The sequence below is a fragment of the Heterodontus francisci genome, chromosome 5 (assembly GCF_036365525.1).
Source record: "Heterodontus francisci isolate sHetFra1 chromosome 5, sHetFra1.hap1, whole genome shotgun sequence".
NCBI classification, from domain to species: Eukaryota; Metazoa; Chordata; class Chondrichthyes; order Heterodontiformes; family Heterodontidae; genus Heterodontus; species Heterodontus francisci.
Window position 1 is genome coordinate 48,095,847 of NC_090375.1, and position 24,210 is coordinate 48,120,056.

At 45.1% G+C, this 24,210-nt stretch overlaps 2 protein-coding genes across 3 annotated transcripts in view; one reads left to right on the top strand and one right to left on the bottom strand.

Annotated features, from left to right (window-relative positions):
• Positions 1-24,210, bottom strand: part of LOC137369824 (forkhead box protein H1-like) — a 268,380-nt gene that overhangs the window by 237,692 nt on the left and 6,478 nt on the right. The gene's annotated exons all lie outside the window — the stretch shown is intronic.
• The window catches only part of LOC137369823 (protein NDRG1-like), a 110,158-nt gene continuing 99,299 nt past the window's right edge, over positions 13,352-24,210 (top strand). The window contains exon 1 of one of the 2 annotated variants that reach the window (XM_068031388.1): positions 13,352-13,420. The gene's annotated coding sequence lies outside the window, so the exon portion shown is untranslated. Of the gene's footprint in view, positions 13,421-16,793; positions 16,900-24,210 lie in introns of those variants that run through there. The other variant, XM_068031387.1, reaches the window with a different exon arrangement.

A 24,210-nucleotide genomic window follows, 5' to 3' on the forward strand; every position in this document is an offset into this window, starting at 1 on the left:
TACCTTTGTCATAATCACATAGGATGCCATTTGGACTTTGACAAGAGCTGTTTCGGTACTGTGGTGAAGTGGAAACCCGATTGGAGGGATTCAGACATGGAGTTCTTGGAAAGATGGACATAGATTTGGGAGGAGTCAACACAGTCAAGGATTCCCAACACACCCTTCCCTTCTCACGGCACCTTCCCGTGCAAGTACAGGAGGTGCAACACCAGCCCTTTTGCCACCTCCCTTCATAGATAGCATCAAACATTCCTTCCAGCTGAAGCAGTGATTTACATGTACCTTTTCAATTTAGTATGCTCTAAACCTATCTTTTATTTCTGTGCTTCTCCCATTACCACCACTTTAGGCCTTGCATCATCATGCCTTTGATGAGCTTTCTCACCTACCACCCTATCAAAGATCTTTCCTTTTATTCTTTCCTCCCCTGTTGCCATTTCCCTGCTCTGTACTTGTTTAAAATCTGTTAAATCTCTAACTTTTCCAGTTCTGATGAAAGGGCATCAGCTTGAAATGTTAACTTTGTTTTGCTCTCCAAAGATGCTCTCCAAATATCCAGTCCTGCTGAATATTTCCAGCATATTCTGTTTTTATTACATAAAAGTAAGCTCTTAGTTTTGTTCTTTCCCTCAACCAAGACAACTTGGTTCCAAAGCCTCTGCTAATGTCACTGTTAGGAGATGTCAGAAAATGGCATCTTCCAAACCTTCATTTCACATTGCTGGGATAGCATGTAACCTCTCTTTGATGGTATCCTGCAATGATGTGCCTGAGACCAATCATCCCACCCCTCCCCCTGTGTAACACAACACTCTGCCTTGGAAATCTTGTGAATAATCAAACTCAAATCTGTACCTTTGTTCACCTTTATAAATGGTCAGCCTTTTCCTTATTCCTATCAATATTTCAAGTCAGAGTTTCATTCGTGACTTTTGAACGGCAACATGCTGTGTCCAAGGTTTACCTCCTATGATTGGTGAGATTTTTGTTGATTTGCCAATGCCCCTCTCAATTTAGCAATTTTCTATTTCAGATAACTTTGGGTTGACATCAGTTTGTGTCAAGATGAACCTAAACATTTTAGTGGCATTGTCTCTTTGGCGAGGTACTGATTGTGACGTTGATCAACCTTTTCTGGTCCTGACCTATTGAAAATAGGAACCTTCTGTGTCAGCAGTTTGGGTGGGGTAACCAATTCATGACTTTTTAGTGCTATTGTTCCTTTAAGGTGATTCCAGTGGGATTAGGGTTTCCTGGTGCTGCAGGAGTTCCTCAGGGTAGCATCCCAGGCCCAACCATCTTCATCTGCTTCATCAATGGCCTCCCCTCTAACATAAGGTCAGAAGTGGGGATACTGAAGCAGTCCATGCCCACATGCAGCAAGACCTGGACAACATTCAGGATTAAACTGGGGAGGCAGTGGCATAGTGGTAATGTCACTGGACTAATAACCCAGAACCCCAGGCTAATGACATTTGAATCTAATTAATAAATCTTGAATTAAAATCTAGTTGAATGGTGCTGTCCTTTCTGGTCTGGCCGACATGTGATTCCAGACCCACAGCAATGTAGTTGACTCTGAAATAGCCTAGCAAGCCACTCAGTTCAAGGGCAATTAGGGATGGGCAATAAATGCTGGCCTAGCCAGTGATGTCCACATCCCATGAACAAATTTAAAAAAAGCTAATACTTGGCAAGCAACATTCATGCCACACAAATGCCAGGCAATAACCATCTCCAACAACAGAGAATCTAATTACCTCCACTTGACTTTCACTTGCATTACCATTGCTGAATACCTCACCAACAACATCCTGGTGGTCATCATTGACTAGAAACTTAACTGGACCAGCCATATAAATACTGTAGCTACAAAAACAGGTCAGAGACTGGGAAGTCTGAAGTGAGTGACTCCCCAAAACCTGTCTACAAGGCACGAGTCAGGAGTGTGATGGAATACTCTCAGCTTGCCTGGATGAGTGCAGTTATAACCACACTCAAGAAGCTCATCACCATCCAGGACAAAGCAGCACCCCATCTACCATTCACCAGCGCACAGTGGTAGCAGTGTGTACTGTCTGCAAGATGCACTGCAGCAACTCACCAAGGTCCTTTGACAGCACCTTTCAAGCCCTTTGTTTTATTCTTTCAAGGGATGTGAGTGTAGCATATTGTAATAGCTGAGCATTTGTTATACTGCCCTCTCTGTTTGGGGAGGTGTAAATAAAGTTATTTCAATAAATGGCTGCTGGCTGTGAGCTCACATGTTAGTTTTACTCAGTGAAATACACAACAGTGACATTGCTGGCAAGGTCAGCATTTGTTGCCCATCCCTAATTATCCTTGAGAAGGTGGTGGTGAGCAGTGACCTCTACCACTTAGAAGAACAAGACCAACTGGTGCATAGGAACACCACCACCTCCACATTCTCCTCCAAGTCACACACCATCCTGACTTGGAACTATATCGCCGTTTCTTCATTGTCGCTGGGTCAAAATCCTGGAACTCCCTCCCTAACAGTACCTACACCACAGTTCAAGAAGGCAGCTCACCATCACCTTCTCAAGGGCAATTAGGGATGGACAATACTGGTCTCACTAGCGAGATACAGATCCCATGAATGAATATAAAAAAAAAGTTCTAATGGTCTATTTAAATAAGGATCTTTATCATTGTTTTGCCCACCTTTCAAGGGTACAAGGCCCAACGTTGGGGGCGTCCGCTTTGGACCCGAGAGCCAGGAGGAGGGAGCAGCCAATCATGTTCACTTTGAAGAGAAATTACATTTACACCCGAGAGGAAGATGGGAGTTTTTTTAGTGAAGGTTGGTTTCCTAAAGATCAGCCACAAATATGAAAATATTTTTCTCTAGGTGAGCCTTAAACAGCAACTAGTAGTTTACTGGGTGCTTTTTGTGACCTCTTTGCACCAAATGGAATTTTTTGTTTTGATTTAGTTTGCATTGTTGTTAATTTTGGTTTTAAAGTCAGTTTGAACAAAGCCAGCCCCAAAGATTTTTGCGGCATTACACTTTTAAGGAGAAACTTGATTGTGTTACTATACAGCTAGGCTTGCCTGGCCCTGCATTTAAATTTGCCGATTAAAAATTGCATCACTTTGTGTTTCTGCCTACATTTTGAGCCATAATTTGCTCATGAATGACTCCCAAGCACCAATATACGATGTCTACCAGTTTTCTGGCTGCCTCCATGACAGGTGGCAGTGCATTGGGATTTTTTTCCTGCTAAGTTAACCTTTTATGATTTAATTTTTTATTTTAGTTGATTTTTCCATTTTAAAAAAGCTGTTTGCCTTCTTGAAATCTGAGCAGTATTATTTGTGCCTGGTAAGGCATTTAATTGTTGCTTAGCCCTGTATTTAAACTGGCCTGCTTCAAATTGAATTCTTTTATTGTTTTGTGCATTATTGTACATTTATATTTACATAAATATCCACTTGCCCTCTCTTGGGCCATCTACTTAGTTGGTCCAAGATATCAGAATGTTGTATGCAGATACCTGAATGCCTTCTACGGCTACGTTTTGGGTTTATACACTAGCTATTCTCCTTTGGTTCAACATTACTGACCATTCCTGTAAGAGGAACTTATGTCATATCTGAACCAGAGTGTGCTCAATACCTCAATACATGTAATGAAACCAAGGGTATCAAGCAGAGAAGTAGAATCCATAATAGCTTTTAAAAGGAAATGTATAAATATTTGAAAAAGAATAATTTAAAAGGGAAAAAGGCAGGGGAATGGGACCAAGGGGATAGCTCTTTCAGAGAGCCAGCACAGGTCTGATGGGCCAAATGGCTTCTTCTGTGCTGTAAGAGTCTATGATTTGTCATTTCAAATGCATAACTGGCTGGCATCAGCAAATTTATAATATTACAAGTGGTATTCTCTCCAAATCATTTCCAAAAAGTGTCATGCCAACAAGAAATGTGACAACCAAAAAATGCAGACTAAAACTGAAGAGTTATAAAAATTGACTTTACCTTTTAAAAAAATGGACCAAGCTGCTAAAAATGGCCACCGAAGGTAAACAATCTGGTCTTTGGAGATTCAAACTGTCTGACAGGGACAAAGGAATACCTGTTGAGCTGGGAGGGGTCAATTACACCCATCCTGAAATATTCCTGAATTGAATGGGCTCTTCTGAAACAAAGAAGGCATAAAATGGAAACATCATAACTGGATTATTCTCATCCTGAACCCGTCAAGTGACACTTTTGAATTGAATGGGTTCTTCTGAAACAAAGAAGGTGTGAAGTAGCCACATCCCAGGCCATTGTTGATCACTACAGGGAGGGAGATCCATATCTCCCAACAGGGACAAAGGTGTGAAACTATTTTTGAACTTAAGGTAGTTCCCTGAAGAGGGTGAGGGAGACACCAAGGAAAAAGCCTAAACAAGAAGCTTGTTTCCACCTAAGGGGCTGGGAGAAATCCAGCAACCCAGAACAGAAGCACTCTGCTGTAAAATTCTACATCTTTACTTATGCTGCAGTAAATTAGAAGTGATCCACTGTCTTTAACTGAACTTGCAACAAAGAACAAAGAACAGTACAGCACAGGAACAGGCCATTCGGCCCTCCAAGCCTGCGCCGATCTTGATGCCTGCCTAAACTAACACCTTCTGTACTTCCGGGGCCAATATCCCTCTATTCCCTTCCTATTCATGTATTTGTCAAGATGCCTGTTAAACGTCATTATCGTACCTGCTTCCATCACCTCCCCTGGCAGCAACTTCCAGGCACTCACCAGCCTCTGTGCAAAAAACTTGCCTCGCACATCCCCTCTAAACTTTGCCCCTCGCACCTTAAACCTATGTCCTCTAGTAACTGACACTTCCACTCTGGGAAAAAGCTTCTGACTATCCACTCTGTCCATGCCGCTCATAACTTTGTAAACCTCTATCATGTCGCCCCTCCACCTCCGTCGTTCCAGTGAAAACAATCCGAGTTTTTCCAACCTCTCCTCATAGCTAATGCCCTCCAGACCTGGCAACATCCTGGTAAACCTCCTCTGTACCCTCTCCAAAGCCTCCACGTCCTTCTGGTAGTGTGGCGACCAGAATTGCACGCAATATTCTAAGTGTGGCCTAACTAAGGTTCTGTACAGCTGCAACATGACTTGCCAATTTTTATACTCTATGCCCCGATGAAGGCAAGCATGCCGTATGCCTTCTTGACTACCTTATCCACCTGCGTTGCCACTTTCAGTGACCTGTGGACCTGTATGCCCAGATCTCTCTGCCTGTCAATACTCCTAAGGGTTCTGACATTTACTGTATACCTCCCACCTGTATTAGACCTTCCAAAATGCATTACCTCACATTTGTCCGGATTAAACTCCATCTGCCATTTCTCCGCCCAAGTCTCCAACCGATCTATATCCTGCTGTATCATCTGAGAATCCTCATCATTATCCGCAACTCCACCAACCTTTGTGTCGTCCGCAAACTTACTAATCAGACCAGCTACATTTTCCTCCAAATCATTTATATATACTACAAACAGCAAAGGTCCCAGCACTGATCCCTGCGGAACACCACTAGTCACATTCCTCCATTCAGAAAAACACCCATCCACTGATACCCTCTGTCTTCTATGACTGAGCCAGTTCTGTATCCATCTTGCCAGCTCACCTCTGATCCCGTGTGACTTCACCTTTTGTACCAGTCTGCCATGAGGGACCTTGTCAAAGGCTTTACTAAAGTCCATATAGATAACATCCACTGCCCTTCCTTCATCAATCATCTTCGTCACTTCCTCAAAAAACTCAATCAAATTAGTAAGACACGAATTCCCCTTCACAAAACCATGCTGTCTCTCGCTAATAGGTTTGTTTGTTTCCAAATGGGAGTAAATCCTGTCCCGAATAATCCTCTCTAATAGTTTCCCTACCACTGACGTAAGGCTCACTGGCCTATAATTTCCTGGATTATCCTTGCCACCCTTCTTAAACAAAGGCACAACATTGGCTATTCTCCAGTCCTCTGGGACCTCACCTGTAGCCAATGAGGATGCAAAGATTTCTGTCAAGGCCCCAGCAATTTCTTCCCTTGCCTCCCTCAGTAGTCTAGGGTAGATCCCATCAGGCCCTGGGGACTTATCTACCTTAATGCTTTGCAAGACACCCAACACCTCCTCCTTTTTGATAATGAGATGACTGAGACTATCTGCACTCCCTTCCCTAGGCTCATCAACCACCAAGTCCTTCTCTTTGGTGAATACTGATGCAAAGTACTCATTTAGCACCTCGCCCATTTCCTCTGGTTCCACACATAGATTCCCATCTCTGTCCTTGGGTGGGCCAACCCTTTCCCTGGTTACCCTCTTGCTCTTTATATATGAATAAAAAGCCTTGGGATTTTCCTTAATCCTGTTTGCCAATGACTTTTCATGACCCCTTTTAGCCCTCCTAACTCCTTGCTTAAGTTACTTCCCACTGTCTTTATATTCCTCAAGTGCTTCATCTGTTCCTAGCCTTCCAACCCTTACAAATGCTTCCTTTTTCTTTTTCACTAGGCTCACAATATCCCGTGTTATCCAAGCTTCCCGAAACTTGCCAAACTTGTCTTTCTTCCTCACAGGAACATGCTGGTCCTGGATTCTAATCAGCTGACGTTTGAAAGACTCCCACATGTCAGATGTTGATTTACCCTCAATCAGCCGCCCCCCATCTAAATTCTTCAGTTCCTGCCTAATATTGTTATAATTAGCCTTCCCCCAATTTAGCACCTTCACCCGAGGACTACTCTTATCCTTATCCACAAGTACCTTAAAACTTATGGAATTATGGTCACTGAAACCAAAATATAGGGGAAGTTAAAATCACCCACTACCACAACCCTGTTACCTTTACATCTTTCCAAAATCTGTCTACATATCTGCTCCTCTACCTCCCGCTGGCTGTTGGGAGGCCTGTAGTAAACCCCCAACATCGTGACTGCACCCTTCCTATTCCTGAGCTCCACCAATATTGCCTTGCTGCATGACCCCTGAGGTGTCCTCCCGCAGTACAGCTGTGATATTCTCCTTTACCCGTAATGCAACTCCTCCACCCCTTTTACATCCCCCTCTATCCCGCCTGAAGCTTCTAAAGCTTGGAACATTTAGCTGCCAATCCTGCCCTTCCCTCAACTAAGTCTCTGTAATAGCAACAACATCATAGTTCCAAGTACTAATCCAAGCTCTAAGTTCATCTGCCTTACCTGTTATACTTCTCGCATTGAAACAAATGCACTTCAGACCACCAGTCCCGCTGTGCTCAGCAACATCTCCCTGCCTGCTCTTCCTCTTAGTCCTACTGGCCTTATTTACTATGTCCTCCTCATTTATTTCACTAGCTGTCGTACTGCTCTAGTTCCCACCCCCCTGCCACATTAGTTTAAACCCTCCCGAGTGACGCTAGCAAACCTTGCAGCCAGGATATTAGTGCCCCTCCAGTTTAGATGCAACCCGTCCTTCTTGTACAGGTCCCATCTGTCCCTGAAGAGATCCCAATGGTCCAGATATCTGAAACCCTCCCTTCTACACTAGCTGCTCAGCCACGTGCTTAGCTGCACTATCTTCCTATTTCTAGCCTCACTGGCACATGGCACAGGGAGTAATCCAGAGATTACAACCCTAGAGGTCCTGTTTTTTAGCTTACTACCTAGCTCCCTAAACTCCCCCTGCAGGACCTCATCACTCTTCCTGCCTATGTCGTTGGTACCGATGTGTACCACAACCTCTGGCTCTTCACCCTCCCCCTTCAGACTGTCCCCTGTCCATTCAGAAACCTACAAACACCTCAGGCCTACAACCATGAGAACTTGACTTCTGAGAGAATTCAACAGGTATACTGTGACTCCCAAAACCTACCCCACTTACAGCCACTTACCTATTTTCCTGTCTATCTGTCTTTTCTTGTGTGTGTGCGTGTGTGTGTGTTTGTGTGAGTGGATGTGGTTGTGACAATTTTGGGATGACATATTGCTAATAAATGATTGATTTTCTGTTTTAAAGTTACAAGAAAACCTGTCGCTGTCCATTTATTTGACAAATAAAACACAAAGAGGTTAAACCCTAATAACAAAAAAACATTTCTGTGGTCAGATGGGAGTTTAACAGTGGGAAGCACCCAAACCCCTCACGTGAAAAGTAGACAGACTTGGCCTCTAGTAGAATCGATATGTGACATACAAGTCTTGCTTAACATGATTTAGCAGCACATTCCACTCCTGTACATGATTTTTGAGAACTACACATTTGACATGTTATAACAAGTTGTATGCTTCAGTAAGCTTCCCATAACAGATTGTGCTTTAACATGTCATCCTACTACACACAAGACATATTTTCTTGTTTTCTCACAACAGCATTGTGAAGCAATGGAAGTTTGTCCAGGAAGACAGATCAACATTAGGGCAGTTCCAATACCTTTAGTGGAAGTACAATCTAGTAAATTGTCATGTAATTGTTGTTTTGAAAGGTGTTTTCACAATTTGTCCCCTTCTTCCCTGAAGTAATTGACTTGTTTCTGGACCACAGTTCCATGGACATTCGCATACTCTGACACCTGTGGCATCCTCTGGCAGGACAGACCCAGCAGAAGTGGCAGCACAGTGGTATACAGTCGGGAGGGAGTTGCCCTGGGAGTCCCCAACATCGACTCTGGACTCCATGAAATCTCATGACATCAGGTCAAACATGGACAAGGAAACCTCCCGCTGATTACCACCTACTGCCCTCCCTCAGCTGGTGAATTAATACTCCTCTATGTTGAACAGCACTTGGAGGAAGCACTGAGGGTGGCAAGGGCACAGAATGTACACTGGGTGAGGGACTTCAATGTCCATCACCAAGAGCGGCTCGGTAGCACCACTACTGACCGAGCTGGCCAAGTCCGAAAGGACATAGCTGCTAGACTGGGTAAGCGGCAGGTGGTGAGGGAACCAACAAGAGGGAAAAACATACTTGACCTCGTCGTCACCAATCTGCCTGCCGCAGATGCATCTGTTCATGACAGTATTGGTAGGAGACGAGGTGGAGACGAGGTCCCGCCATCACAGTGAGGATACCCTCCATCATGTTGTGTGGCACTACCACCGTAGTAGGCGCTATGGGCCATCAGCAGAAGCAGAATTGCACTCAACCACAATCTGTAACCTCATGGCCCAGCATATCCCCCACTCTACCATTACCATCAAGCCGGGAGACCAACCCTGGTTCAATGAAGAATGCAGAAGGGCATGCCAGGAGCAGCACCAGGCATACCTCAAAATGAGGTGTCAACCTGGTGAAGCTACAACACAGGACTATCTGCGTGCCAAACTGTGTAAGCAGCATGCGATGGACAGAGCTAAGTGATCCCATAACCAACGGATCAGATCTAAGCTCTGCAGTCCTGCCACATCCAGCCGTGAATGGTGGTGGACAATTAAACAACTAACTGGAGGAGGTGGCTCCACAAATATCCCCATCCTCAATGATGGGGGAGCCCAGCACATCAGTGCGAAAGGTGAGGCTGAAGCATTTGCAACAATCTTCAGCCAGAAGTGCCGAGTTGATGATCCATTTCAGCCTCCTCCTGAAGTCCCCAGCATCACAGATGCCAGACTTCAGCCAATTCGATTCACTCCGCGTGATATCAAGAAATGACTAAAGGCACTGGATACTACAAAGACTACAGGCCCTGACAATATTCCGGCAATAGTACTGAAGACCTGTGCTCCAGAACTTTCCGCACCCCTAGCCAAGCTGTTCCAGTACAGCTACAACACTGGCATCTACCCTGCAATGTGGAAAATTGCTCAGGTATTTCCTGTACACATAAAGCAGGACAAGTACAACCCAGCCAATTACCGCCCCATCAGCCTACTCTCAATCATCAGTAAAGTGATGGAAGGTGTCATCAACATTGTCATCAAGCGGCACTTGCTTAGCAATAACTTGCTCAGTGACGCTCAGTTTGGGTTCCGCCAGGACCACTCAGCTCCTGACCTCATTACAGCCTTGGTTCAAACATGGACAAAAGAGCTGCACTCAAGAGGTGAGGTGAGAGTGACTGCCCTTGACATCAAGACAGCATTTGACCAAGTCTGGCATCAAGGAGCCCGAGCAAAACTGAGGTCAATGGGAATCAGGAGGAAAATGCTCCGTTGGTTGGAGTCATACCAGCGCAAAGGAAGATGGTTGTGGTGTTGGAGGGCAATCACCTGCGTTCCAGGTTAAGTGCCTGATTGGCATTAAATTTGGCAGGCCTTCAGGAGAAGAGGTGACGCAAGGATCTCAGCGTTGCTTTTTCTAGATGTCGAGATCCTCATCACCAGAATAAAATTCCCTCCACCGAGTCCAGAAGAGATGCATCCTAGAATACTAAGGAAAGTAAGGGTGGAAATAGGCTTTAGTCAAAATCTTTCAATCCTCCTTGGATATGGGAGTGGTGGCCAAAGGCTGTAGTCCTGCAAATATTATACTGTTACGACCAAGGTGGGAGGAGTGCACTGTTTATTCTAGTTCCACTTCTCCACAGGTCACAACATATTTAAATTTTTGCCCACTTACCAATACGGTCAGTTTTATCCCAGAATAAAACACACCAACCAGGTTTCTTTAATAAACAACAAAATTATCAGTTTATTATAAACCAAGTCTTAACCAGTAAGGTAGCAAAGCATAAACACAGACATCAAAATACAAAAGTTCCCTTTTTACCTTAGCCTCTCTCTCTTACACACACACACACACCGGTTAACGAAAAAAATAGAGATTTACTCTTTCGACCTCTAGCACAAAAAATCCAAAAAATACGTTGGACAAAATGCTTGCGCAATGCCATTGAATGTCATGGGGAGATAGTTAGATACTCTCTTGATGGAGATGGTCATTGCCTGGCAATTGTGCGGCACGAATGTTGCCACTTATCAGCCCAAGCCTGGATATTGTCCCGGTCTAGTTACATCTGGACACGGGCTGCCTCAGTATCTGAGGAGTTGTGAATGGAGCTGAACATTGTGCAATCATCAGCGAACATTCCCACTTCTGACCTTATGATGGAGGGAAGTTCACTGATGAAGCAGCTGAAGATGTTTGGGCCTAGGCTACTACATTAAGGAACTCCTGCAGTGATGCCCTGGGACTGAGATGATTGACCTCCAACAACCACAACCATCTTCCTTTGTGCTAGGTATGGCTTTAACCAGTGGAGAGTTTTCCCCCTGATTTGAACTTTATATGGACTTTAAGAAGGTATGAAAGTGCCACATAATAGATTTGTCAGCAAAACTAAAGCCCATGGGATTAAATAGGCAATGGCAGCACAGATACAAAATTATCTGAGGCAAAAAGCAGAGAGTAGTAGTGAAGAAGGGTCACCGACCTGAAACGTTAACTCTGCTTCTCTCTCCACAGATGCTGCCAGACCTGCTGAGTAGTTCCAGCATTTCTTGCTTTTATTTCAGGTTTCCAACATCCACAGTATTTTGCTTTTATATTAGAGTGGTGGTGATGATTGTTTATCAAACTGGAGGGAAATATGCAGTGTTCCCAGGGGTCAATATTAGGATCATTGCTCTTTTTGATATATATTAAAGATGTGGATGAATATAGGGCAATAATTTCAAAGTTTGTAGATGACACAAAGCTTAGAAATTCAGTAAACAGTGGGTTGGATAGCAGCAGACTAGGAGGACAGAGACAGACTGGTGAAATGGGCAGACACATGTAAGATAAAATTTAATGCGAAGAAGTGTGATTGTGATGCATTTTGTAAGGAAAAACGAGGGTCTCCAATATAAATTAAATCATACAATTTTAATTGGGGTGCAGGAAAAGAGTGACCTGGTCGTTCACATACACAAATCTTTGAATGTGGCAGGACAAGTCGATAAGGCTGTTAAAAACGGGATCCTTGTCTTTATAAATAGAGGCATAGAGTACAAAAGCAAATAAGTTATAGTAAGCCTTTATAAATCACTGGTTAGTCCCCAGCTCGAATGCCGCTGGGCAAAGCACTTTAGGAAGGATGTCCAGACCTTGGACAGGGTGCAGAGGAGATTTGTCAGATGGTACCAGGGATGGTTGACTTCAGTTTTGTGGAAAGACTAGAGAAATTGGAATTATTATCCTTAGAGCAGGGAAGCTGAGGGAGATCTAGAGAGATTTAAATCTGGACACAGATTTTAAATAAATGTCAAAAAAGCCAGGGAGGGGAGGCGAGCAAGAATTTTTTTTCTGCGCAGCAAGTTGTTATGGTCTGTAATACACTCCCTGAAATGACGACAGAAGCAGCTTCATTGTAACTTGAAAAGGAAAGATGAGGAAAGGGAAAGAGAATGGAACTAATTTGATAGCTCTTCAAAGAGTCAGAACAAGCATGTTGGGCTAAGTGGCCCCTTTCTGTGCTGTGTGATCCTATGATGTCAATGGGGTGAAATTTCTGGGGTGATTTTTAGCCCCCGCCGGGGCCCAGATTGGACGTGGGTGACTGCTAAAAATAACACTGCTGGCCTGCGTGCCCGACTACCCCGACTGCACACAGCGGGTAGTCAATCCAACTTATTAAAGGCCATTTAAGGCCAATTAAAGGAGACCGACTGGGATTTTCCAGTGGCCTCCAGGTGGCAGGGGCCAGTTTAGGTGCTTGGAGGCAGCCTCTCAGCAGCAGACCAGGAGGCCGTCACTCCAGGCATGCCAAGAGGTCCTCCCTGCCTGTCTGATGCTGCAGCAGCCATAGACCACCCTGTAGGAGGAGTCCTCAGTGTTTCCCCCACACAGTGATGGCTTGTCTGCAACCTCATTTTTTAAATTAAACTTTAAAAAAGTTGAAGAGAGGGCGCCTCCATTTTGATGCACCCTCTCCCTTACTTATCTTCTATTGCAGCCTCCTGCTCCTTTCAAGCTGGAAGGCCTTTGCTTGCTCCTCCAGATTCGAGAGCCCATCCGCCATCCTTAATAAGACGGCAAGCCTGCGTCTGGCCATTAACTGGCTGCTCCAGGGAAAAATCACAAAGAGTGACTGTTCCCACACAGTGCGGGCTTCTGACCCACATTTCAGCCTGACAGAGTTCAGAAGCCTGCAGGGAAAATCCAGCCCAGCGTGTCATTTACATGCAAAGGTGTACTGATAGTTAAATTTTGAATTCTTGTTATAATGTAACACATAGGAGGGGATTTTATTCTGGCGGCGGGGGTCTCGACGTCCGGAAAAACGACACTGAGATCCCCGCATCGCCTCTTCTCCGGAATCTAGTGCCAATCAGGCACTTAAGTGGACAGTCTTCCACAGGATCAAGGACCCCATCGCCAGAAGTCCTGCCCTTGGAGAGCTGCCAGTCAATCAAAGGTCAGCAGCTGCAGCACCACTGTGGAGGCAGAGGCTGCTGCTGCAGGAGCCGAAAGTGTCGCTGGACCCAGGTCCCAGGTAGGTCAGGGTGGGAGGGGTCTCACGGGGTAGGGGGTCAGGAGCAAGGACTGGGAGGTGGCTCTCAGTAGCACCCCACCCCCCCCCCCCCCCCCCGCCAACATCCTTTCACGATGCCAGGTCCCAAGTTCAGGTACTAAGTGCCTTTAAATGACGCCCACCCCCACACCCCCCCACCAAGCCAGGAAGCAGCCCACAAGGTTTTCCATGCCGTGCTTCCCATGCAGCGCCAGGGCTGTCTGCCACATGGCTAATTGCGGCTGCGGCCTGAAGAGGCCCTTAGTTGGGGTTTTATTGTTCAGTTAAGGGTCTCAAATGGCACCGGAGTGGGTAGGCCATTCAGAGGAACGGCCCCCACCACCATCTCACCTGATTTTATGCTGTCCTCGCCTCCAAACCCGCCACAGGGACAGCATAAAATTCCTCCCCCCCCTCCCACCCCCAGAATTAACTATTGCTGTTCAGTTGGAATGTTGGAGCATGCATCAGGGTTCAAGAAAATTTGAATGAGGTAATCTGATGCTAAAGGAAGTAAGTGCCAATGATTACAGATGCACAATAACTTCCTCAGGGCACTATATAAAGTGGGAGAATTTGAGACTAAATGGCATTATAGGCACACATTTTTGTGAGCTCAGTGATCTTTTGATTATTCAAAAGTGCGTGAAGTCTCTCTGTTGTAATAGCACTGTGGTCAAGTCATTGAGATGTGTATCATTGACACTGTTCTCTTTATTGTAACCTGTTCTATGCAGCCTGAATAGTACCTTTTCCCAGGACTGCAGCCTGTTAGTAGGAAGTATAGTTGCGGCTTGGGGGAGAATGAGTCTTCTCGCTGGCTTTTCTGCTCAGTGCCCTCCCACTGCAATATGGCTAAAAGCAAGAACTCAACAGATGGCAAATCGCAGGTGCACATGTTGTATGATTGCCTTTCGAGTGATGTCCCTTTAAGATCTTAGTATGCCATTGAGCCATGTACCAAGACACAGTCATGCAACTCAGAGCCAGAGACACTCTGTAACTGTAACACTTAGAGGAAGGTTCTATAACTAGTTAGCTCTGTACCATATATAATAGTTAGCTGTTTAATAAACCTGTTTGAGATCTTCAACCAACTGAATTCCACGCCTCTCATTTATGTTGCATCAGACAACATAAAAAGAACTCATTATATGGTGGCAGCACTGGTCAGAAGACAGAATTTAAGATTGAAGACCACAGGGAAAACAGCTTTAAAAACTACTTTTCTACAGCCAGCATTATTAATCCCATTTACCTATGCAGATTCACTTTTTGGCCTTGCCTCCCTTCATTCTGTGACTTCCTGGCCTCTGCTGAGCATATCCCCAAACTGCTGTCCCTGCTGTAATCTGCTCCCCAGCTCGTGAGGTTCATTGTGTAGCCATGCTAAAATTAACAACCATACTAAAGATCCAATACCACAGGAGAACAGGTCGTATATTGTAAGTGGTGGGTAGAAAAGTGATGAGCCATATTTCAAAATTGGCCTCAGCATCTGCAAAATTAGTATTTAGGTATGTTAGTGTAGTGATTTTCATCCAGAGACCTGGATTAATAATTCAAAGAACATTTCAAATCATTACATGGCTGAGAATTTGAATTCAGTTTTTCTGGGAATCTGGGAATTTTTTTAAAAAGCTGATATTAGTAAAAGTGATCATGAAGCTGTTGGATTGTTGATAAAAACCCAACTGTTTCACTAATGCCCTTTAGCAAAGGAAAATTGCCATTCTCACCTGGTCTGGCCCATATGTGACTGCAGTCCCACACCACTCCAGTTGTCTCTTCCTTAACTGACCTCTGAAGTGGCTTAGCAAGCTATTCAATTGTATCAGACTGTTAGAAAGATTAAGAAGAAAGCCCATCATCACTTTTTTAGAGCAACTAGGGATGGGCAATAAATGCCAAGCTTGCCAGCAAGACCCATGTCCCAAGATTGAATAATAAAGCTGTACTAGCTGGAGATCCTACTCCTGCTCTCTATCCAGTGACTCCTGCAGGCTATGCATGTGCATAGTTTGAGGATTTGATACAATGGTAACATTCCCCAGGGTCAAATAATAATGCTGTAATATCAATTACATATAAATTAGGATAACTAGAGGTAATTTCTGGCATCCATTCACAGTGCTGCTGTATGTATTTAAAGAGAAGAGAGGCAACATTTGGTAAGGAAATACATGAATACTTCAGTGTATATATGTCACCAAGCCATGTGCGTTCATTCTGGCATAGAATCATTATTGTTTTTGCTTACTGAGGAATTTGAAATTATGGGGTAATTTTATACTCTCTCCTGTGGCGGGTCTGGGGGGGGGGAGGGCAGCACAAAATCGGGTGGGATGGAGGTGGAGGAGAGTTCCTGCCACCAACCCATCTCCGCCAAAATTTAGTGCGGGGTGGGAAGGTCTGTGAACGGCCTTCCCACCCAGCCGTTATTTGAAGCCCTTAACTGGACAATTAGGCCCCAATTAAGGGCCAGCCACTGCAGCCGCAATTAGTTGTGTGCTGGGCGGCCCTGTTGCCGCATGGGAAGCACGGCATGGAAAACCGTGCAAGCTGCTTACCAGCTCCGGGGGTGGGAGCGGGGGGTCCCTCGTTAAAAGGCAATTAGTGCCTGAACAAGGCACCTGGCATCAGGAAAGGGTGGTCCTTCTGCCCTTGCTGCCGACCCCCCCCCCCCCACCCCTCCACTGCGGCCCCCACCCTGCGAGATCCCTCCCACCCTACCTGAGACCAGGTTCCAGCGAGGCTCCTCAGCCTCCAGGAGGTGCTCCTCCACGGTGGCGCTGCAGCTGCTGGCCTTTGGTTGACCGGCATCTCTCCAAGGGCAGGACTTCTGGCAGTGGCTCCTTGATCCTGTGGAAGGCCCGCCGCTGTCCACTTAAGTGTCTGACTGGCACTACATTCGGTGGGCCCTCCGGAGAAGAGGTGACACTGAGATCTTGGTGTCACATTTTCTTGACCTCATGATTCCTGCAGCCTGGATAAAATTCCACCCCCCCCGTGCCTCAATTTCTGCATGGAAAGGACAGACTGCTGTTTGAGATTATCCAATGATAGCAATGTGTATTCATCAGTCTGGAAGCGTGAGAGATTGAGGTGAAAAGGACACTGAGTGAATTTTAAATAAATAAGAAGATAAACACTTCATCGAAGTTATTTTTTAACATATTATCTTTACTGACAATGTGCATTTTTATCAAACATGTTTTATGATTCTAAGATCCACTGATATGTATTTGGACTGGTATGCACAACAAAGGAAGTAAACTCCCAAAATCACAGCAAGTTATGAAATCTTACATCATCTGATGGGCAGTTACTCATAGTTACATGTGATTTCATCTAGTGGGCAGACATTCATAGTCATATTATGTGAGTTCAGTCACATCTCCAGGGAGCTTCGCAGTAGCGCAACTGCATCTATTGCAAATCAAGCTGAAAGAGTGAGCAAGGTAGGTATTGATACAGTGAGCTGTCTATTTGTTTTGTGACTTCTGTTGTATGTAGATTTAAAACTGCCATATCATAAGAATGCAATGCACTGTTTGCACAAGCCCATTAAGTAGAGACAGAAAGTGCTGGAAATACAGAACAGGTCTGGCAGCATCTATGGAGAGAGGAACATGGTTAATATTTCAGGTCAGAGGTTGTGGTACACATCGGTACCAATGACATAGGCAGGAAGAGTGACGAGGTCCTGCAGGGGGAGTTTAGGGAGTTAGGTAGAAAGTTAAAGGACAGGACCTCTAGGGTTGTAATCTCGGGATTACTCCCTGTGCCACATGCCAGTGAGGCTAGAAATAGGAAGATAGTGCAGCTAAACACGTGGCTGAACAGCTGGTGTAGAAGCGAGGGTTTCAGATATCTGGACCATTGGGATCTCTTCAGGGACAGATGGGACCTGTACAAGAAGGACGGGTTGCATCTAAACTGGAGGGGCACTAATATCCTGGCTGCGAGGTTTGCTAGCGTCACTCAGGAGGGTTTAAACTAGTGTGGCAGGGGGGTGGGAACCAGAGCAGGAGGACAGCAAGTGAAATAAATGAGGGGGATCTAGTAAATAAGGCCAGCAAGACTAAGAGGAAGAGCAGGCAGGCAGGGAGATGTTGCGGAGCACAGCGGGACTGGTGGTCTGAAGTGCATTTGTTTCAATGCGAGAAGTATAACAGGTAAGGCAGATGAATTTAGAGCTTGGATTAGTACTTGGAACTATGATGTTGTTGCTATTACAGAGACTTGATTGAGGGAAGGACAGGATTGGCAGCTAAACGTTCCAGGATTTAGAAGCTTCAGGCGGGATAGAGGGGGATGTAAAAGGGGTGGGGGAGTTGCATTACTGGTTAAGGAGAATATCACAGCTGTACAGCGGGAGGACACCTTGGAGGGGTCATGCAGCGAGGCAATATGGGTGGAGCTCAGGAATAGGAAAGGTGCAGTCAAGATGATGGGGGTTTACTACAGGCCTCCCAACAGCAAGCGGGAGGTAGAGGAGCAGATATGTAGACAGATTTTGTAGGGTTGTAGTGGTGGGTGATTTTAACTTCCCCTATATTGACTGGGACTCACTTAGTGCTAGGGGCTTGGATGGGGCAGAATTTGTAAGGAGCATTCAGAAGGGCTTCTTGAAACAATACGTAGATAGTCCAACTAGAGATGGGGCCAAAACAAGAAATGCTGAAATCACTCAGCAGGTCTGGCAGCATCTGTGGAAAGAGAAGCAGAGTTAACCAGTAATGCAACTCCCCCACCCCTTTAACATCCCCCTCTATCCCGCCTGAAGCTTCTAAATCCTGTAACATTTAGCTGCCAATCCTGTCCTTCCCTCAGTGACCCTTCTTCGGAACTCCTTAATCAGGGATAGTCAGCATGGCTTTGTCAGGGGGAGATCGTGTCTAACAAACTTGATTGAATTTTTCGAGGAGGTGACTAGATGTGTAGATGAGGGTAAAACAGTTGATGTAGTCTACGTGGACTTCAGTAAGGCTTTTGATAAGGCCCCACATGGGAGATTGGTTAAGAAGGTCGATTCCGGGTACTGCCTGTGTGGAGTTTGCAAGTTCTCCCTGTGTCTGCGTGGGTTTTCTCTGGGTGCTCCGGTTTCCTCCCACAAGCCAAAAGACTTGCAGGTTGGTAGGTAAATTGGCCATTATAAATTGTCACTAGTATAGGTAGGTGGTAGGGAAATATAGGGACAGGTGGGGATGTTTGGTAGGAATATGGGATTAGTGTAGGATTAGTATAAAGATGGGTGGTTGATGGTCGGCACAGACTCGGTGGGCCGAAGGGCCTGTTTCAGTGCTGTATCTCTAATCTAATCTAATCTAAAAAGAGCCCATGGGATCCAGGGCAAATTCGCAAATTAGATCCAAAATTGGCTTAGTGGCAGGAGGCAAAGGGTGATGGTCGAGGGTTGTTTTGCGAGTGGAAGCCTGTGACCAGTGGTGTAGGGATCGGTGCTAGCACCCTTGCTGTTTGTAGTGTACATTAATGATTTAGACGTGAATATAGGAGATATGACCAATAAGTTCACAGATAACACAAAAATTGGTGGTGTCGTAAATAGTGAGGAGGAAAGCCTTAGATTACAGGACGATATAGATGGGCTGCTAAGATGGGTAGAGCACTGGCAAATGGAATTTAATCATGAGAAATATGAGGTGATGCATTTTGGGAGGATTAACAAGGCAAGGGAATATACAATGGATGGTAGGGCCTTAGGAAGTACAGAGGGTCAGAGGGACCTTGGTGTACTTGTCCATAGATCACTGAAGGCAGCAGCACAGGTAGATAAGGTGGTTATTAGCCAAGGCATAGAATATAAGAGCAGGCAAGTTATGATGGAGCTATATAAAACGCTAGTTAGGCTACTGCTGGAGTACTGTGCACAGTTCTGGTTGCCACACTATAGGAAGGATGTGATTGAACTGGAGAAGGTGCAGAGGAGGTTCACCGGGATGTTGACTGGGCTGAAGCATTTCAGCTATTAAGAGCGACTGGATAGGCTAGGGTTGATTTCCTTAGAGCAGGGAAGGCTGAGGTGGGGGGACCTGATTGAGGTATACAAAATTGAGGGGCATTGATAGGATAGATAGGAAGACACTTTCTCCCTTAACGGAGGGGTCAATAACCAGGGAGCATAGATTTAAGCAAAATACTGCAGATACTGTAACAAAATTTTTTTTTCTTCCTTTCAGTTGTTAAGGATCGCAAGCTCCAGCAGCTTATGGGGACTAATGCCTCTCCAGCTGTCCGAAAGCATGACCCTGAGCTTCCAGTTGCTGGCCATTTCAACACTCCCCCCGCTCTCATGCTCACATCTCTGTCCTGGGATTGCTGCAGTGTTCCAGTGAACATCAACGCAAGCTCGAGGAACAGTATCTCATTTACCGATTAGGCAAGCTACGGCCTGCCGGACTGAACATTGAGTTCAATAATTTCAGAGCACGACAGGCCCCCCACTTTTAATTTTTTGTTATTTTTTCTTTTTTCTTTCTTTTCTTATGTGTTTATTTTATTTTAGTTTGTTTAGTTTGTTTCTACTGTGCCTACCCACTATTTTTTTCATGTTTGTGCTTGGGGCCAGGCTGCTCGGTCTTCTGTCCATTAACACCCTCTCTGTACTAACGCTTTGTCTTTCAGCACACTATTAACATCCCATTTGCCTTTGCTCCACGACCTTCTGCTCAGTTATTCTCTGTGGCCTTGTCCTATCAACACCTTCTCTTTTGCTATCTCTTGCCCCACCCCCGCTTTACTTGCTTAAAACTTTTTACATTTCGAATATCTGCCAGTTCTGATGAAGGGCCACTGACCTGAAATGTTAATTCTAATTCTCTGTCCACAGATGCTGCCAGACCTGCTGAGTATTTACAGCATTTCTTGTTTGTGTGGCATAGATTTAAGGTAAGGGGAAGGAGGTTTAGAGGGGATTTGAGGAAAACTTTTTCACCCAGAGGGTGATTGGAATCTGGAACACATTGCCTGAAGGGGTGGTAGAGGCAGTAACCCTCACAACATTTAAGAAGTATTTAGATGAGCACTTGAAACGCCTTAGCATGCAAGGCTACAGGCTAAGTCTACAAAATGGGATTAGAATAGATAGGTGCTTCATGGCTGGAACAGACACAATGGGCCGAAGGGTCTGTTTCTGTGCTGTATAACTCTATAACGATACAGGACTGTACTGGTAGATCCATCGTTTCAGCCTGTTCCTGCCCCACTGAACTTATTTCTTCCTATCCAGCTTAGCTGAAAGATGACAGACTTGACTAGGGCTTGGATTAGTACCTGGGAGTATGATGTTATTGCTATTACTGAGACTTGATTGAGGGAAGGGCATGATTGGCAACTAAATATCCCAGGATATCGATGCTTCAGGCGGGAAAGAGAGGGAGGTAAAAGGGGTGGAAGAGTTGCATTACTGGTCAAAGAGGATATCACAGCTGTGCTGAAGGAGGGCACTATGGAGGACTCGAGCAGTGAGGCAATATGGGCAGAACTCAGAAATAGGAAGGGTGCGGTAACAATGTTGGGGCTGTACTACAGGCCTCCCAACAGCGAGCGTGAGATAGAGGTACAAATATGTAAACAGATTATGGAAAGATGTAGGAGCAACAGGGTGGTGGTGATAGGAGATTTTAATTTTCCCAACATTGACTGGGATTCACTTAGTGTTAGAAGTCTAGATGGAGCAGAATTTGTCAGGAGCATCCAGGAGGGTTTTCTAGAGCAGTATGTAAATAGTCCAACTCGGGAAGGGGCCATACCAGACCTGGTGTTGGGGAATGAGCCCGGCCAGGTGGTTGAAGTTTCAGTAGGGGACTACTTTGGGAATAGTGATCACAATTCCGTAAGCTTTAAAATACTCATGGACAAAGACGAGAGTGGTCCTAAAGGAAGAGTGCTAAATTGGGGGAAGGCCAACTATACCAAAATTCGGCAGGAGCTGGGGAATGTAGATTGGGAGCAGCTGTTTGAAGGCAAATCCACATGTGATATGTGGGAGGCTTTTAAAGAGAGGTTGATTAGAGTGCAGGAGAGACATGTTCCTGTGAAAATGAAGGATAGAAATGGCAAGATTAGGGAACCATGGATGACAGGTGAAATTGTGAGACTAGCTAAGAGGAAAAAGGAAGCATACATAAGGTCTAGGTGGCTGAAGAAAGACGAAGCTTTGAAAGAATATCGGGAATGTAGGACCAATCTGAAACGAGGAATTAAGAGGGCTAAAAGGGGTCATGAAATATCTTTAGCAAACAGGGTTAAGGGGAATCCCAAAGCCTTTTATTCATATATCAGGAGCAAGAGGGTAACTAGAGAAAGGATTGGCCCACTCAAGGACAAAGGAGGAAAGTTATGCGTGGAGTCAGAGAAAATGGGTGAGATTCTAAATGAGTACTTTGCATCGGTATTCACCGAGGAGAGGGACATGAAGGATGTTGAGGTTAGGGACAGATGTTTGATTACTCTAGGTCAAGTCGGCATAAGGAGGGAGGAAGTGTTGGGTATTCTAAAAGGCATTAAGGTGGACAAGTCCCCAGGTCCGGATGGGATCTATCCCAGGTTACTGAGGGAAGCGAGAGAGGAAATAGCTGGGGCCTTAACAGATATCTTTGCAGCATCCTTAAACACGGGTGAGGTCCCGGAGGACTGGAGAATTGCTAATGTTGTCCCCTTGTTTAAGAAGGGTAGCAGGGATAATCCAGGTAATTATAGACCGGTGAGCCTGACGTCAGTGGTAGGGAAGCTGTTGGAGAAGTTACTGAGGGATAGGATCTATTCCCATTTGGAAGAAAATGGGCTTATCAGTGATAGGCAACATGGTTTTGTGCAGGGAAGGTCATGTCTTACCAACTTAATAGAATTCTTTGAGGAAGTGACAAAGTTGATTGATGAGGGAAGGGCTGTAGATATCATATACATGGACTTCAGTAAGGCGTTTGATAAGGTTCCCCATGGTAGGCTGATGGAGAAAGTGAAGGCGCATGGGGTCCAAGGTGTACTAGCTAGATGGCTAAGGAACTGGCTGGGCAACAGGAGACAGAGAGTAGCAGTAGAAGGGAGTTTCTCAAAATGGAGACGTGTGACCAGTGGTGTTCCACAGGGATCCGTGCTGGGACCACTGTTGTTTGTGATATACATAAATGATTTGGAGGAAAGTATAGGTGGTCTGATTAGCAAGTTTGCAGACGACACTAAGATTGGTGGAGGAGCAGATAGTGAAGGGGACTGTCAGAGAATACAGCAGAATATATATAGACTGGAGAGTTGGGCAGAGAAATGGCAGATGGAGTTCAATCAGGGCAAATGCGAGGTGATGCATTTTGGAAGATCCAATTCAAGAGTGAACTATACAGTAAATGGAAAAGTCCTGGGGAAAATTGATGTACAGAGAGATTTGGGTGTTCAGGTCCATTGTTCCCTGAAGGTGGCAATGCAGGTCAATAGAGTGGTCAAGAAGGCATACGGCATGCTTTCGTTCATCGGACGGGGTATTGAGTACAAGAGTTGGCAGGTCATGTTACAGTTGTATAGGACTTTGGTTCGGCCACATTTGGAATACTGCGTGCAGTTCTGGTCACCACATTACCAAAAGGATGTGGATGCTTTGGAGAGGGTGCAGAGGAGGTTCACCAGGATGTTGCCTGGTATGGATGGCGCTAGCTATGAAGAGAGGTTGAGTAGATTAGGATTATTTTCATTAGAAAGACGGAGGTTAAGGGGGGACCTGATTGAGGTGTACAAAATCATGAGAGGTATAGACAGGTTGGATAGCAAGAAGCTTTTTCCCAGAGTGGGGGATTCAATTACTAGGGGTCACGAGTTCAAAGTGAAAGGGGAAAAGTTTAGGGGGGATATGCGTGGAAAGTTCTTTACGCAGAGGATTGTGGGCGCCTGGAACGTGTTGCCAGCGGAGGTGGTAGACGCGGGCACGATAGCGTCTTTTAAGATGTATCTAGACAGATACATGAATGGGCAGGAAGTAAAGAGATACAGACCCTTAGAAAATAGGCGTCATGTTTAGATAGAGGATCTGGATCGGCGCAGGCTTGGAGGGATGAAGGGCCTGTTCCTGTGCTGTAATTTTCTTTGTCCTTTGAAACGTTATCTCTGTTTCTCTCTCCACAGATGTTGCCAGACCTGTTGTGTATTTCCAGCACTTTCTGTTTTTATTTCAGATTTCCAGCATCCGCAGTATTTTGTTTTTATTATCCCATTAAATGGATGGGGTCTTGTCATTAAAAATGTGTTGAGTTGATCTCAGTTGGGACAAAGATGGAGGTGTTATACTTGGCTTCAATGCCCTCAATTAGGGAGGGGAATAAAATAGCCAAAGGTTGCTATCATGATCACCTGAAAGGTCTTCTACTTAAAAATGCTCATGTATGGATTCAAGTGTAAATACGAGAGGCCTCAGCTGTACCCACCCTATATTTAATCAAACTTAAAGACATTCTCTGTCTGTGAAGAGTAGCCACTTGGGTGAGGTTCTTGAACTACAACACCACTAACTTGCATTTATATACCACCTTTAATGTGTAAAATGCTCTAAGTTTCTTCTCAGGGGCATTATCAAACAAAATTTGACACAAAGCAACTAAAAGGAGATACTAGTACAGATAAGCAAAAGCTTGGCCAAAGAGATAGATTTTACAAAATCACAGAATTATTACAGCACAGAAGGCCATTCGGCTCATGGTGTTTGCACTAGCTCTCCTAGCTATTCACCTCGTGCAATTCCCCTGCATTCTCCCATAACCCTG